Below are 14812 nucleotides of genomic sequence, written 5' to 3'. Positions count from 1 at the left end.
TTAATATGTAAGTGCTATGCTTTATTTGCGATGCGAGGAGGTGAGAAATGGAGGAGAAATAGGAGGTCGGTCTAATTTCTGTGTTCCAGGGGCATAGGGTGACTACAATGACAAAAGAACTGCGTTTTAACCGCATGCTGTTACCAGCTCTCATGAAAGACAGTGATAGAAGAGCAAGAGATGTATGCAACATTCATACAAAGACAGACATCATTCTTTGTTCTTCCTTCTTTGTATTTATTTTTGATATTATTCTTAGTAAAATATGTATGATGCCAAAACTAATTGCTTATTTTAATTGTTATAACACAAACCCTTCCCCTCGGAAAATTTTGATTGGGAGGGGGGGGGTAATAGAACAGGATCGTTGGTGGGAAGGTGTGAGATTCCTCCTCCGCCGTGGGAATTCGTACCCTAGATGTGACCACCAACGCTATGGTGGTATTGCAGCTGGATGTACAATTGTAGTGTTGCAATATTATGGACCAAAGTAATTGGAGAAAATCAACTCATCCTCTCTCCATGACCCGGCAATCATTACCCTTTCACCTCCAGGCACATCACGTATGATGTGTTGACAGAATGGTCGTGCAGACCAAGCACATCACGTATGATGTGGGTATCTGGTTTGAGGCAGGGAGAAGGGAAATTCTTTCTGGGACGCTCTACCGTGAATGGTCTATTGTTGCCTTCCGTAATAACCAGCAGGTGTGTGAAACAGTGGCGCCCCTTATGACCATATGTGGAAAGAAGCAACGAGCGTTTGTTGTGCCTATTTGTTGAGAGTTGACGAAGAAGGACGTTGATTTCTTTCATTCCGAAAATGAATTATTTTAGTGATTCTAGTGATTCAGACTATATTCCGGAGAATTCTGGAGCCTCTACAAAATCTTACGTATCTTCGGAATCTATTTCGGAAGATGAAGAAGACACGCCATTATCATATGATGGGTGGAAAGTTTTGCCAGATGAACTTGTTTCATGCTCTCCGGAACACTTTGCTAAGTACCATAAGGACAAGAAGAAGTAAAAAGTTTCCATTTGGACCTGTTGTACTACTATGTACTTGTTTTATGTATTATATTTATTATGTTATCCATATAACAATGTAAAATTTACAAAATTTGTAGCTACAAGTGAGTAAAGACACAATATGTAATACAATGTATTTCTTTTATGTGTAATATATATATATATATATATATTTATTACATATTATTTTTACATTATGTACTATTATATAATGTCCTCCTCCGTAGTCGAGCGGGTTAAGGCGTTCACTAGTCTTGAGATCGTTCGCTGCGGGACGGCGTAGGTTCGAAACCGGCTCTGGTCGGAATTTATTCGGCCTACGTATAGGGCCGGTGGCAACCCACCATCGTGAGGAAATTGGGGAGCTCCGAGTGAGTGAGCGAACCCGGTCAAGAAGACCTACAACAACGGCTGGGGGCTCGTCGGGCTGATCACCCGTCACCCCAATACTGGTCTAAGACCTCCACGCTATAACAAGGTGACGGAGGAACAGTGTGGGAGGGAGACCAGCAGTCGGTAGGTAAGCCAAGGCTCTTGAAGGGCTGTAGCGCTGTGGGTTTAGCTTAGTTACTATTATATAATGCAGTATATATATATAAAAAATAAATACTAAAAATCATATTATCGTTATCACTGAACATTTCACAAAGTTCAAGAAACAACAAAGAATTGGAGAATGGACAAGAATAAGTAGGAAGTTTTCATCTGGACTTGCTGTACTACTCTGTACTTAGTTTATGTATACTAATATGTATTTGTTTATGTGTTATATGTATCATGTTATGCATATCCATATAACAATGTAATATTTACAAAATGTGTAGCTACGAGTGAATAACGACGCAATTTATAATACAATATATATTATATATAATGTTTATTATGTATTGTTATTTCTTTATGTACTATTACATAACTCAGTATATAAAAACAAAAACATATTATGGTTATTACTGAACTTCCTACAAAGTTCAAAGAAATACAATATTAACTGGGATGAAGATTCAAGTAATATTTATCATGGAATATTAAATGATTTTATTATTGAAGATATTACATTAGAATCTGGGATGTAGAGGGTTTTCACGTTTCTCTGTCTGGGGGTGAAAGGGTTAATACAGTTGCTTACAGAGAAAGGCTGTCACCTGACGTACAGCTCAGTGCTTATGCTTACATTCCATTCTCAAAAGTATTTGAATAATACAATATTAAAAAAATTAATAATGTTTTCAATTTTCTTATACCACCACCACTTAACAGCCATGATTTGATTTTATTTGTAATAAAGATAATCTATGATTACAACGTAATATATTTATAAGTTAAATGACATGTATTAGGAATGATTCTTATAATGAAGAACATGTCTGAATGTGAATTAACAAAAAAAAATGACATTTTCTCATCAAGTCTGCAGTTTGAAAAAAATCAGGACACGGATTAAAAATAGTGAACTGTCGCGACCAAATTGGGACGTTTGGTAACTTTGCATAAATGGTTATAAAACTAAAATTCTAAATACTACAGTGCAGACTTCTGGAGTCTACCGCTCTCCAGAAACAACCCATTCATTTATAAGAAGAAAATTGAAATTCTTGCAAAATGTGAAAAACTGTCCGTGTTTTTTTTGTAGTTCTTTTTATAGGTTCCCATTATAATATTTCGTGGCTCAAAGGGGGGGTGCATTGCCCCATTGGCCCCTCCCTTGGGTACGGGCCTGACTTATACTGTTTATTTAGCTTATATGTATCGTATCTTTGTGTTCCGTAAATCAAAATGGTGTGGAATTAGTAGATAGCAGTAGTTATGGTACCGCCTTGGGGTCGATAAATCAATTGATTGGAAAAGATCGATCAAAGATCAATTGATGACGCAGCAGTTTTTTTTACGTGACTGTGACGTCACAAAATGGAAGTCACGTGACCAGATTATATTATTAAATTAATCTAAATATTATATTATTATTATTAAATTAATTGAAATATTATTATTATTATTATTAATTGTTTTAATTGCTGTGACGCCATTTTGTTTTTGCTACGCTATTTTGGTGTGTGACGTCATATATAAATTGGAGTAAGTGTTTCCGGTGTTTCAAAACAGATGGCGTTGATGAGTCTGAAATTCTCGGAATTGGATACGTGTATCCGGTGTTTGAGGAGAGATGGCGTTGATGAGTCATTCTGAGAAATTCCAGGAATTGGGCGTGTCTGTTTCCTGTCTGAAAGGAACATGTTCAAACATGTTTTATTTTGATGAGTCATTCTTGGAAATTCCTGGAATTGGGTGTGGCTGTTTTCTGTCTGAAAGGAGCATGTTCGAACACGTTTTAGGCTCGGTCTTCTAGAGGACTATTTGAAGTATGTTTAACGGAAATCGTGACGTAGGAAAAAAGAAGGTATAAATAGAAGGGATACATGAGAATAGTGTCATGCGAGGATGGATGTGTGCGGTACAAGACTGTCTGATAATGGCGTGAATTTCTACGAGGTCAGCTACGAGGAGTTCTGGGAACTTGTTCGATCTTGCGGCGACCTGGACAACGATCGAACGGCCCTGCATCGGGTGCTGAGCTATTTCCCGTTTATGTATGTAGCGATACCTGAATCTCCCTGGTGTGGATGTTACCTGTTCAACGGATTAGGAAAAGGAGTCCATCATCACTGCGAGACGTTGAAGGAGATAGAAGAGAGGAAAAGAAGAGCGGACGAGAGAACAGGATTTCCAAGTCACGGATGTATGTGCGAACTACGTCGCAGGAAGGAAGAGGACAAGATCGGTGAAGCTTTGAAGGAGAGAGTGAAAGAGTGGCTTTCATTGCTGGCAGACAGAAATTCCTTGTGGTGTTCTGGCTGTGAGCGTCCTTTGTTACGTAAATTAGAAGAACACCCCTGTTTCCCTGTGGTTCCTGCAGATGGTTTCGGTGTCCGCAGACGTCTGTTCCCCGACGATCCTCTGGCTGTTCCTTTATCGCCGATACCTGGGACACCGTCACCTACAGTATCCGATTACTTCACCTTTTATGACGTATGAGAGTGTTTACTTATCACGTCTGCTGGACTCACGCCGAGCCGTATGTTATCAATTACTTATCAGTGAATTCGAGATACAGAACATACAGAAAGTGGCCTATAGGATTACGTCAGACTCCGGAAGAATTAGTGACTGCAGGATTTTACTATTCAGGCTTTAGCGACAGAGTATTATGTTTTCATTGTTCGTACGGACTTTGCGATTGGACATACAAAGATTGTCCGATTCTAGGACATTACATGTTGGTACCCCAGTGTCCTTTTATACAGAGTGTTGCGGCGTTACATCGTAACTCCAAGAGCTGCAAGTATTGCGACAGTATAGAGACTCCTGAGAAAACACCCGATAAACCTAGTGTGGATTCTGTATGCAAAATATGTTTTGAGAATCCTAGCAGTGTTGTAATTCTCCCGTGTCGACATTTTGTTTCCTGCGGATCCTGTGCTTCCCAATTGGACAAGTGCGCCGTATGCCGGGGTAGCATTGAAGATACGTTGACAGTTTTCACCTGATGAACAAAATGGATGTCTGTTTTTTGGACGTTCAAGGTCTTCGAGGAGCAGGAGGAGAATTTGTGTGGAAAGAAGTCGGAATTTTAAAATTTCCTTTTGACAATGCATTTGACTGTTTAGTGAAATCTCCATATGGTGTACACTTTTTGAGTGAAAAGTATCGCCGAGTGAATTACTGGCTCCGTGCCAACAAACACGGTCTCAACTGGGGAGATGGATGGCTACCGTATGAGAAATTAGGAGATCTGTTATATGTTGTGCTTGTGAATCAAATAGTGTACGTCAAAGGTACGGAGAAAGTGAAATGGTTTGAAAAATTACTTGGAAAAAAAGGTAAGGGTAAAATATCCGTACGTAACATCGAAGAACTTGAATGTCCAAAATTGAATAGTGTGAAAAACACTTCAGGAAGATGCAAAGAACATAGCAAATGTGAAAATGTAAAAAAAAACCTGTGCAGTTGAAAATGTCTGGAAGATGTACAGTTTCTATTGTAATAAGTACAAGAAATAAAAGAGTTTTGTAAAATATACAAATGTTTTATTTACAATCGATAATATATTTTTAAATACATAGAATAACACAATTGAATATGAAAGGTTTACAATACCTGAAGGGTTATATTACAATACATAAAATAACAGCGGTTGATGTACAAGACATAAAAGAACAATGGTTCATTTACAATGACTATTTACAACATCAGATACATGAAAGTAACAGAACGTATTTACAATGTCAATGTTGGCCCAAGATTGTTCTCAAGATATATTTCAATCATCAGTTCGTTGTACCAAAGAATATAAAAATAGTTCACTAAATTGGGCACTTCTTTTTTTTCTGAAACCATATTTTTCTTGATACAATATACAAAAGTCTCCATTTCAGGTTGCAATTTATGATAACGTTCGTTCTTTAATTTCTGCAGAGGCCAAAAAAGGTTACACAAAAATAAGTGTAGTTCAGAGGCTGTGAAAATAAAAGCATCGGATGAATGATGCTGATACATCGAGATACAATGTTTCCCGAAAAAATTTACACCACTGACTGTGATATTTCCTGTAACCAAGTAGTTGAATCGACGACCTGTTTCGACGTAATTCAGTAAGTCAGATTTCAAAGCCAACAGTTCTCTAATCTGCTTAGAATCGATGCGTACGGGTGATCTCCCCTGTTGCGAAAACTCCCACACCAAATTGAAAGGGGATTGCTTTTCGAATCCTATTGCCACGAACTTGTTTTTTTCCTTGTTCAGAAAATATGTGTTAGCAAGATAGAGATCTAAACACGCCTCTACGTTGTGTAGTCCAGGACATTCGATTGTATCCGGGGAAAAGCCGATCTCCCGACGACGTTTTATGAAATCACAGTCTGTAGTCACATCTATCCCCTCGTCCATCGGTTCGTTCTTGATAGGGACAGTTTCGATTTTGAGGGGCTGCACACGTTTGCTGGTTTTACGTTTGGAAGCATCATCCTGATGGGTCATGCGTTTCACTAGTTTATCGTGTTTTTCCATTGTATAATCCTTAGTAGGCTCCATGATGTTTTCACTAGAGCTGTCTCGACGGCACTGAGAGAAAGCTACAGCAGCACACATTTATATAGCTTTCTGCATAACACGACACCGGATCGTGTGGATGGAACAACACGATTGATCCCCTCTCGGGCACTTGGAATGGGGTAAACATTTGAAGATCTGACGAAAACGGTGTAGGATATATCCATCTTTACTGACACCGGGCGGAAATGCTTGAATGAAATCCTTGGTCGTAACATGGCGTGCTTTGTAATAAGCATACACGCAACAGTAATGTTCGCACGTCGTGGCCAATACCCCCTGTAAGGGAATGTTGTTGTAAGTCCAGACCGAGGAATGACGATTCAGGAAAGTTACGAATTCTGGATAGAAAGGATGAAATCCGTATGAATCGAAATATTCAGCAATATTGTTTTTGCCAAAATAGGAGGCCACCCAGTGTGTACCCTGGAAGTTGGAAGTGTCAGTGTTTGCGATTATCAAGGCAGGGGTAGGAAACGTCCGAGGTAAAAGATCTCTCGAGTAAACACCGTAGAAAATGTTCTTGGTGGAACAGTTTCGAGATAGGATCTCCCTGATCTGCGACGTGTTCATGCTGCCTATGTTTCCGAAAACGTAAAATGAGAGTAAGATGATATTCTTCTAATATTTGGGGGGACGGTTGCGTGTCAACAGGTTTGGCGGACAGTACTTCCGAAGAATCACTATTATAAATATCATCACAGGTTAACAGTTCGATGAGTTTTCCCATCTCACGTATGTTTTCATATGTTTATAATATTATCTCTGTCTTTGGTCATTTCTACGAGTCCAGGGTAAAATCTAGCGTCTGGCAGTCGTGGAAGCAAACGTGTGTCAACAGGTTTGGAAGTCGTCACTTTCGAAGAAACACTAGTATGATTAATATCACGGGTTTTCCGTTCGGCTGGTTTTTCCATCACAGGTAATATAATGTCTACGTCAGAACTGTCTGGATAACACTGCGAGCCAGAAACACGAGCACACATATTTATAGACAATTCGGTCTCACTGATGGAGGATAACACTTCTGTCTTTTGTTATATCTACTGCACATTCGAATTCAGCATACAGAAGGCATGTTATATTTTCCGACAGCTGGGGAGAAAATTGCATCTCGGCTCCGATGATACCTTGTTCCTGGAGACTGGTGTGCGTGTCGTTTCCTGAAGAGTCAGGCGTTATGTCGAAAATCAGGAAAAAGGATCCGTTCTCGAACATTTTCCTTGTGATCTGGTGTCCGTAATTGGCGTGGTGAATGCCTGTACCGGAAAATAGAGTTTGATAGGCACGTGTTATCAATCCTCCGTTTCCTCCTGTGGTGACCCGCAAGGGTTCGTAAGGTACGAGTTCTCCATTTTTCACAAGATGGAAAGAAGATAGGTTAAAACTTCTAAAGTCGAACGGATTTTTCTTACTGTCTCCGAGAAAGCTGGCGGTGGATACAAAAAAGAACAACATTTGGAAAAGGACCTTGAAAAGCATTATCGATCAAAATCTGCTGCGTTCCGGCAACGTAAGAATAAGCTTTGATGACGCTTCTGGTGAACGGATAATGGGCAGGAGCGTAAGAGAGTGCTCTGTCTATGGCCAAACTGGTGGTAGGAGTAGGAATGATGTGATTTATTTCGAGAACAGCCTTTAAAATTTTTATTCTGGTGGTTGGTGAAGTCTGATCTCCCCAGATGTAAAAAGCATCACGTGACCTAGCTAGATCGATACGTACTTCAACGCCGTTGATCAGGTATTTAGGCTGGTGGAAAAAAATCTATGTGCAGTTTTCCCATAAGTTCGACTACGGCAGACACTTCCGTAGGATCTCCGGTTGTCGGAACGTGCTGGAAAAAGTCTTTTCTGGCGGTAAAACCTTTGTTGTCGGCGGTGATTTCATGTTGATGTCCAGGTGTGTCCAAGTACCACAAGGCATTTGTGAGATGCGTGTTCGCAGCATCGCTGCCGTAATTGATTTCTGCTTCGAAGATTGATTTATATGCGTAATTGTTATCGGCAACTGTTACAGCAATACCGTTGAGAGCCACTGTAACTTGTGAAAAAAGTGAATGGAGAGGATAATTTACGACCCCGCAGTTTTTTGTGAGGGCGTTGGAAGGTTCGGAAGCACTCATGGGAGACCCATTTGATTGACCATCTGCGTTAGCAGACGGAGATAGGCAGATGAAAGATCTAGAAAATCTGTTCCTGCCGGCGGAACGGCAAACAGAAGTATGTTCTGATTATCGATGGAATCGATAAGCTTGTAGGCGACCGTGTAAGTTTTTTCGACATTTTGCTGAATAGGTTTTTTCCTGAAAAGATCGAACTGTGAGATCATGCAAGTGTTATTCTCCATTATTATCCAAAAATATCTTTTCCTGCCGCCTTCTGCTTAATTTTCCTTTTGCGTGCTGTCCTAGATTTTGTGGATGTTTTTCTCCGCTTTTTGGATGCGCTTTTTTTACGGATCGCAGATGTTCTAATACGGGTGGCTGAACGTTTTAACATCGACTGAGCAATTTTTGTTGCAGGTTTTGTTCTTATACCGGAACCTACCAGAGAGTCGATTTTGCGTTGTGCTTTACTTTGAAGATTTTGACCCGCTTCACGTACACGTTAACGAACGATAGTTCTCGGAGTTTGCTGGCTTGTTCCAATGTCGGTGATAATGTTAGCGCCTGTTTTCAAAGCTTCTTTTCCGATCGCTTTTGCACCACTCCATTGTAGAGGTTTCACCATTCTAAAGAGTCCTGCGAACAGAGACCACAATCCTCTCCCTTTTTGAATTCTAGTTGAACGATAGATGGGTCCAATTCCCCCACGGATCTGATTACTGTAATATTCGGTCTGCGAATTCATGGTGATTCATCAGCTTTTCGACATAGACTGAGCAGAATGATTCCTTACTGTTTTTTAAAAGGACTTTGCTTTCCTACGAAAATGTAAAACAGCTATTGTAGGTACGGAGCCGTTTCTCAAAGGCAGGAAATATCCTTTTCTATCATATATCGCAATTTCTATTGTTTCGAAAGAACCTTTATCCAGAGAAACGTAATGAATCGGATTAAATGTATGATGGGCTACGGGTACTGTGCAAGATGATTCTGTTTCCGAATACTGTTTTCGGGCAAGACGTAAAAGACGTAGCATTTCTCCTCCGACCAATTGCTGTTTCACGAGATCGGAATAAATGAATATGTAGGGGTTTTTATCCACGACGTTATTGGACACTACGTGCGTAGAATAAATAGATTTCAATACGTCATATCGAAATTTAGCGTAGTCATCAGTTTCGTCTATGGGTGTAACAGTATTTGTTGGAACACCTTCCGATTCAGGATCGGGAACCCCTATCACGGACAGATGTTTGTTCACAGCCTCTTTAAAGAAAAATCTGAGATGAGTAGGAACAACGGCGTTAGCAGGGTTTGTTTTCAGGAACTGAATGAACTCCTCTATTGTATATGTTGCTGCAGGAAAATAAAATGGCTGCTCGTTAATATAGAGTGTATTATCCGTAGAAACAGAAGATCCCGATGCGTCCCATTGCGCTTCCAACAGAAAATGCCAGAATTGCTTAAGAACGTTTCTCCGTATTTCCAGATCGTTGGGGAGGGATTCTTCGATGGTAGAGATCAGGTCCTCAGCACTTGCATACGTCCGAACAGGAAAGGTTACCGTTCCGTAATCTGTTTCCAAAACATTGTCGTATAGAGTTGAATAATGCAGTTCTGCTAATCCGACTTCCCACAATTCTGGAGACAGATCGATCCGTTTTGCAAGTTTTAAGTTGAAATGGGTCAGTGTGTTGTTCGGAAAATAATTCTCCGATGCAGATGACGGAAGGTAAACATAGAAATTATCGTCCATTCTCGCCGAACACAAAGAATTCACTGGATCGTGGTGACGATATATTTTGATATAAATATGTTTTGGAAATTATTTTTCTGATAACTGTTTTACGGAAGATGCCTTGATCCACGAATCGAAACTAGGTGGATATCCGAGCCAGCGAACCAGGTATTCCAAATTTTTACCTTTTCCCCGGCTGTTCAAAATCTTATCAATTTTATACTCTTCGTCAGGATCCGAATAAACTTTTTGCAGTTCATGTTTGTAAAATGTGCCTTTTACAGGTTCTTCATTTAAATCGTCTAATATGTATACAGGTACAGGTGATCGCTGAACAAGGGAGTGGATTTTGAAAAATTCTCGTGACCACGATTGTTCGTATCAGTAGTGTAAGTGTATTGTTTCTAAGTCGTACTTGGTACGAGTGCATTTGTAGCCTCTTTTTTTATCAATTGAATATCAGTTTTTGACGTATTTTGACAATTTTTTTGTCGATGTTTTAGCGTTTAGCGATGTTTTAGTAAAATTTCCCTTTTTTCCCACTCGTACTTGGTACGAATGCCACGATCTTACGTGATATAACTTAACCTATTCTTTTTTATTGCGTGCTAAACTACACGAGAGCCTCTAGTAGTACAGGTGCCAGGGTTGACAAACATCAATTGGGGTTCACCATAGTAGTGCAGGTGCCCGGGTTCTAAGACATCAAGTGAGGATCAAAAAAACCTCAAAAACTCACTTTCTCTCCACGTTCTGCGATTCATTTATTGCGCTGACGATGTTTCGCAGCGAAGAAAACAGCACCAAGTAGTGTAGGTGCCCGGGTTGTAAGACATCAAGTGAGGATCAAAAAAACCTCAAAAACTCACTTTCTCTCCACGTTCTGCGACTCATTTATTGCGCTGACGATGTTTCGCAGCGAAGAAAACAGCACCAAAACATCAAAAACTCACTTTACTCATTTGAGGATCACCAAAACCTCAAAAAAAACTCACTTTCTCTCCACGTTCCGTGCCTGACGAAGGTGGTATGGTACGTTCTGGAACCATCCTTTTGACGTACTTTTTTTTATTTTACGACGTTTTACGGGCTAAACTAACCTAGAATGAGAGAAAAGTGGACAGAAAAAAAAGCTCTGGCATCACTTTTTAAGCTATTTTTTACCTCCTGCTCTTATGCTACCTCGTCCTTTGACCTACACTTTTGAAATGACTTACGACATTTTCCTATAAGTCTGTCTCCTCTTACTGTAAGGTCCCTCAGTGTAATCTACTACGACCTTGTGCTCTCAGCGTAATCTGCTACGATGTTGTTGTTTTTTTTTAAAAAAAACCTCATGTGTGATCTTCTGCGGTGTGTGATCTTCTGCGGTGTGTGTGTGATATTCAAAATTATTTTTGTTAAGACCCTCAAAATAGAAAAAAATATCCCGCCAGAGAGTGGGTGCGTGGTGCACAACACCAAGTTCTAATGGTCATGGCTATCAAAGCCATGCCTCTGTAGAGTTTCATGAGTTATTTTTTTTTTAATTTGCGCACCGAACTAACTTACATTGGATCCCGATCGTGGTGTGCAGCGTTAATTTGATCGGAGGTGCCTTATCGGCTGGATCGTCGTCGTTCTGCAGCACCGTCGAGGTGAAATCCAAATCGTACACGCGCTTGCCGAAATGCTTTCGTATGCGCGGAAGGGTGTGCTCGGACCAGTGTGGAAATTTATTTTTCGCACCACCGAGGTTTGCGGGAGTCTTCGTACTCGAATTGTGCGAGGGGCTCGTGGTCAAAGATGTGTCCGTCGTGCTGGCGATGCTCGTCATCGCGGTGGTGTCCTTTTTAATTCGTCGTTGGTAGGGACACTAAAGCTTCGATCAAAAACGGATTCAAAACAATCCTGTCGGGCTGGCGCAAATCCAAAACTAATCCACTAGGGTGATGAATTAATTGTAAATTTGCAGCATCGACGTCGGACGACGACCTAAACCAGGCGCGGCATTTTTGGCATACTCTGTAATTGTTCGTGATGGGTTGCAACGAGGAAGGTTCGGTGCCTACGAGTATAACTTTCAAATCCGAAGAAATGAGCGTCGGGGTTGTGTTGGTCAGCGTCTGCAGGAAACACATCGTGTTGCAAAATTCGCAGCACGAGTCCGGTACGTCGCAGCAGGAGAATTCGATGCGAACGCGCCCGGGATGAAATGGAGCAGGCAGCACGCTTCGTTCTCCTGCTGGTCGATCTGGTCGAGGATCAAGCTGAATCCCAATTTTGGAGAAACGACCGCTTTCACGGTGTTGTTGTTTGCCTCGGTTCCAAATAATTGCCTGGTTCCGAAATTGCGATCTTTCATGTGAAAGTAAGAAAAAAGCGTTCGCACGACGTCGACCCACGGCGAGGGGATCTTTACCCAGTTCACGCGCTCGATGCGCTCCCGCACGAACGCGGAATCCTTTTTGGGGAAATAGCGTTCTTTGCTCGCGTCCAGGTTGAGAGAATCGATGTAGGCGGCCCAAGACCACACGTGCTGGTGGTGGTGCTGTTGCTCGCCGCTCCCCTCTACGATCTGGTGGAAACGAAAATTATCGGGTAGGATAGTCCGTTCGAAGGTTTTGTACTGGGTCGATATTTTCTTCTCCGTCCTCAGGAGGCGCAGAAATTGAGTTTTGAACGCGTCAGTTTCGGTTACGTCTTGGTACAAATGATTCAGGACGTTCAACTTGTTTTCCAGAACCGTATAATGCAACACCAGGTAATTGATGTTGCAGTGTATGATGAAGAACGTCGGGATGATGCAGCAGAATCGATAGATCAGACCCCAGCCGAGAAAGTAATGCGTGTGGAAACGATGCTGGGTCGTCCACGTGAATTCGTTCAGAACGTGGCCGTCGCAGACGGTGTTCGGAAAAATCGTTCGCAAGTACATGGCCGGATCCCTTCCGAAAACCTTCTCGAAAAAACGTGACGCCAAGCCAGAGCGTTGATGCAATCGCTCTTGAAACTAGCCAGCTGTGGGGGCTGACAGATCGAGCTTCCTTCCCAGATCGAATTGAGTCGCGTGCCTTTCCACGAACTCCAAATAAGCCTTCGCCGTGGGCCACACGATGCTCGTGACGATCTGTTCCCCCGAGAAATTCTATATAAAATAACATACCTGAAATTCTATTCACAGTATAGATTGAATTTTTTTGAGTTTTGTAATCACCCCAAGAAATTCTATATAAAATAACATACTTGAAAATTGTATTCACAGTATAGATTGAATTTTTTGAGTTTTGTAATCACCCCGAGAAATTCCATATAAAATAACATACCTGGAAATTATTTTTTTGGTTTGTGTGATCTGAGAAAGCATAATGGAATCCACCAGTTTGATCGAATGTGTTACTTGCAAAAAATTAATATCTAAAACTAATATTAGCAAGCACAGGGCAAGATGTAGCGAAACAGGTTCGAGAATTAATCGTTCCTTACCTTCTAAGTCTTCTGCTCGATGCGGAAAAATGATTAGCATTACACATTTAAGTAAACACCTGAAAATTTGCAAACCATCGACCGAACAAGGAACATTGAAAAGAAAAATCGATGATCCAGGAACCGAAGCTTCTACTTCCAAACAAGTTAAATTATCGGATGAACGCAAACCAATTAGATCTGCATTCAACCGTCATATTCAGGATTTCTCTTTTACTTCGGAACCAGGCCGTGACATTCTTAGTTTCTTGCGTGAAACGAAAACATCCGTGATAAATATTCTAAAAAATAAATTGGAAAATATTTCCATAAAAGTATACGTTGATCTATTTTCCGAATACGAAAAAGTCGACGGTACAACAAGAGTCTTTTATCATCGAACAAAAAACCAGGCTCTTCATTTGGTGGACGTCGATAATTTAGACGAATTTTATTCTGATCTTTCAAATGAACTGGTTAAGAAACACGACGATTTCGAGGCTAAAGGATCGGGATGGTCTCTGTGTGGAAGTCCTCACACGTTAACCGTTTACGTGAACCGATTCTCGCCTCTTCGCGCTTCCAGCTACGTTCCTCTTCCACCGAACATTCAACACAAGAGGGCTGTGTTAAATATACAGAACAGCGATAACAAGTGTTTTCTTTGGTGTGTGTTGGCGGAACTTCACCCGATTCATTGGTCAAATAATCCAGAACGGGTTTATCATTACAAGCAGTATGAACCTGAACTGGAAAATGCAATGTCTGGCATCGAATACCCGGTGACCATTTCTGATATATCAAAATTCGAAACACGAGCACGAGATGCAGAAGGAAAACGCTTAATCATCAACGTGTATTCCTACACGTTGGATAAACATATCGTGCATCCCGTCGGGATAAGCGATGTCGACGATGACGATGCTCGTGTGATTAATCTTCTTCTAATTTCAAACGACAGTGTTCACCATTACTGTCTCATTCGTTCGCTATCACGCTTGGTCAGAAGTCAATCAACCAAGTATGCCAACAACATCGAAGTTTGCCCGAGATGTCTAACCACGTTCAACGATCGACAACAATCCGATTATCGAAAATACACCGGACGTCAGATTGCTATCGATAAACTTGCCGAACATAAAATATATTGCGGCAACAACAGACCGGTTCGAATGTTGATGCCCGAAAAGAACGAAGTGGAAGAATTCAAAATGCACAAGGCGTTGTTGGAACATCCGGCCATCATCGTTGCTGATTTCGAGGCGTTCCTCAAACCACTCTCGTACTGTGATCCGGATCCCGAAGTTTCTTCCACCACACCTTACCAGCTTCACGAACCAAACAGTTTCGGTTACGTTGTCGTGCGACAGGATAAAATAGATGAACC

Source organism: Lepisma saccharinum, chromosome 19, assembly GCF_977018435.1.
Source record: "Lepisma saccharinum chromosome 19, izLepSacc3.1, whole genome shotgun sequence".
NCBI lineage: Eukaryota > Metazoa > Arthropoda > Insecta > Zygentoma > Lepismatidae > Lepisma > Lepisma saccharinum.
The sequence above is the reverse complement of the archived record's forward strand: the minus strand, read 5'-3'. Positions refer to the sequence as shown.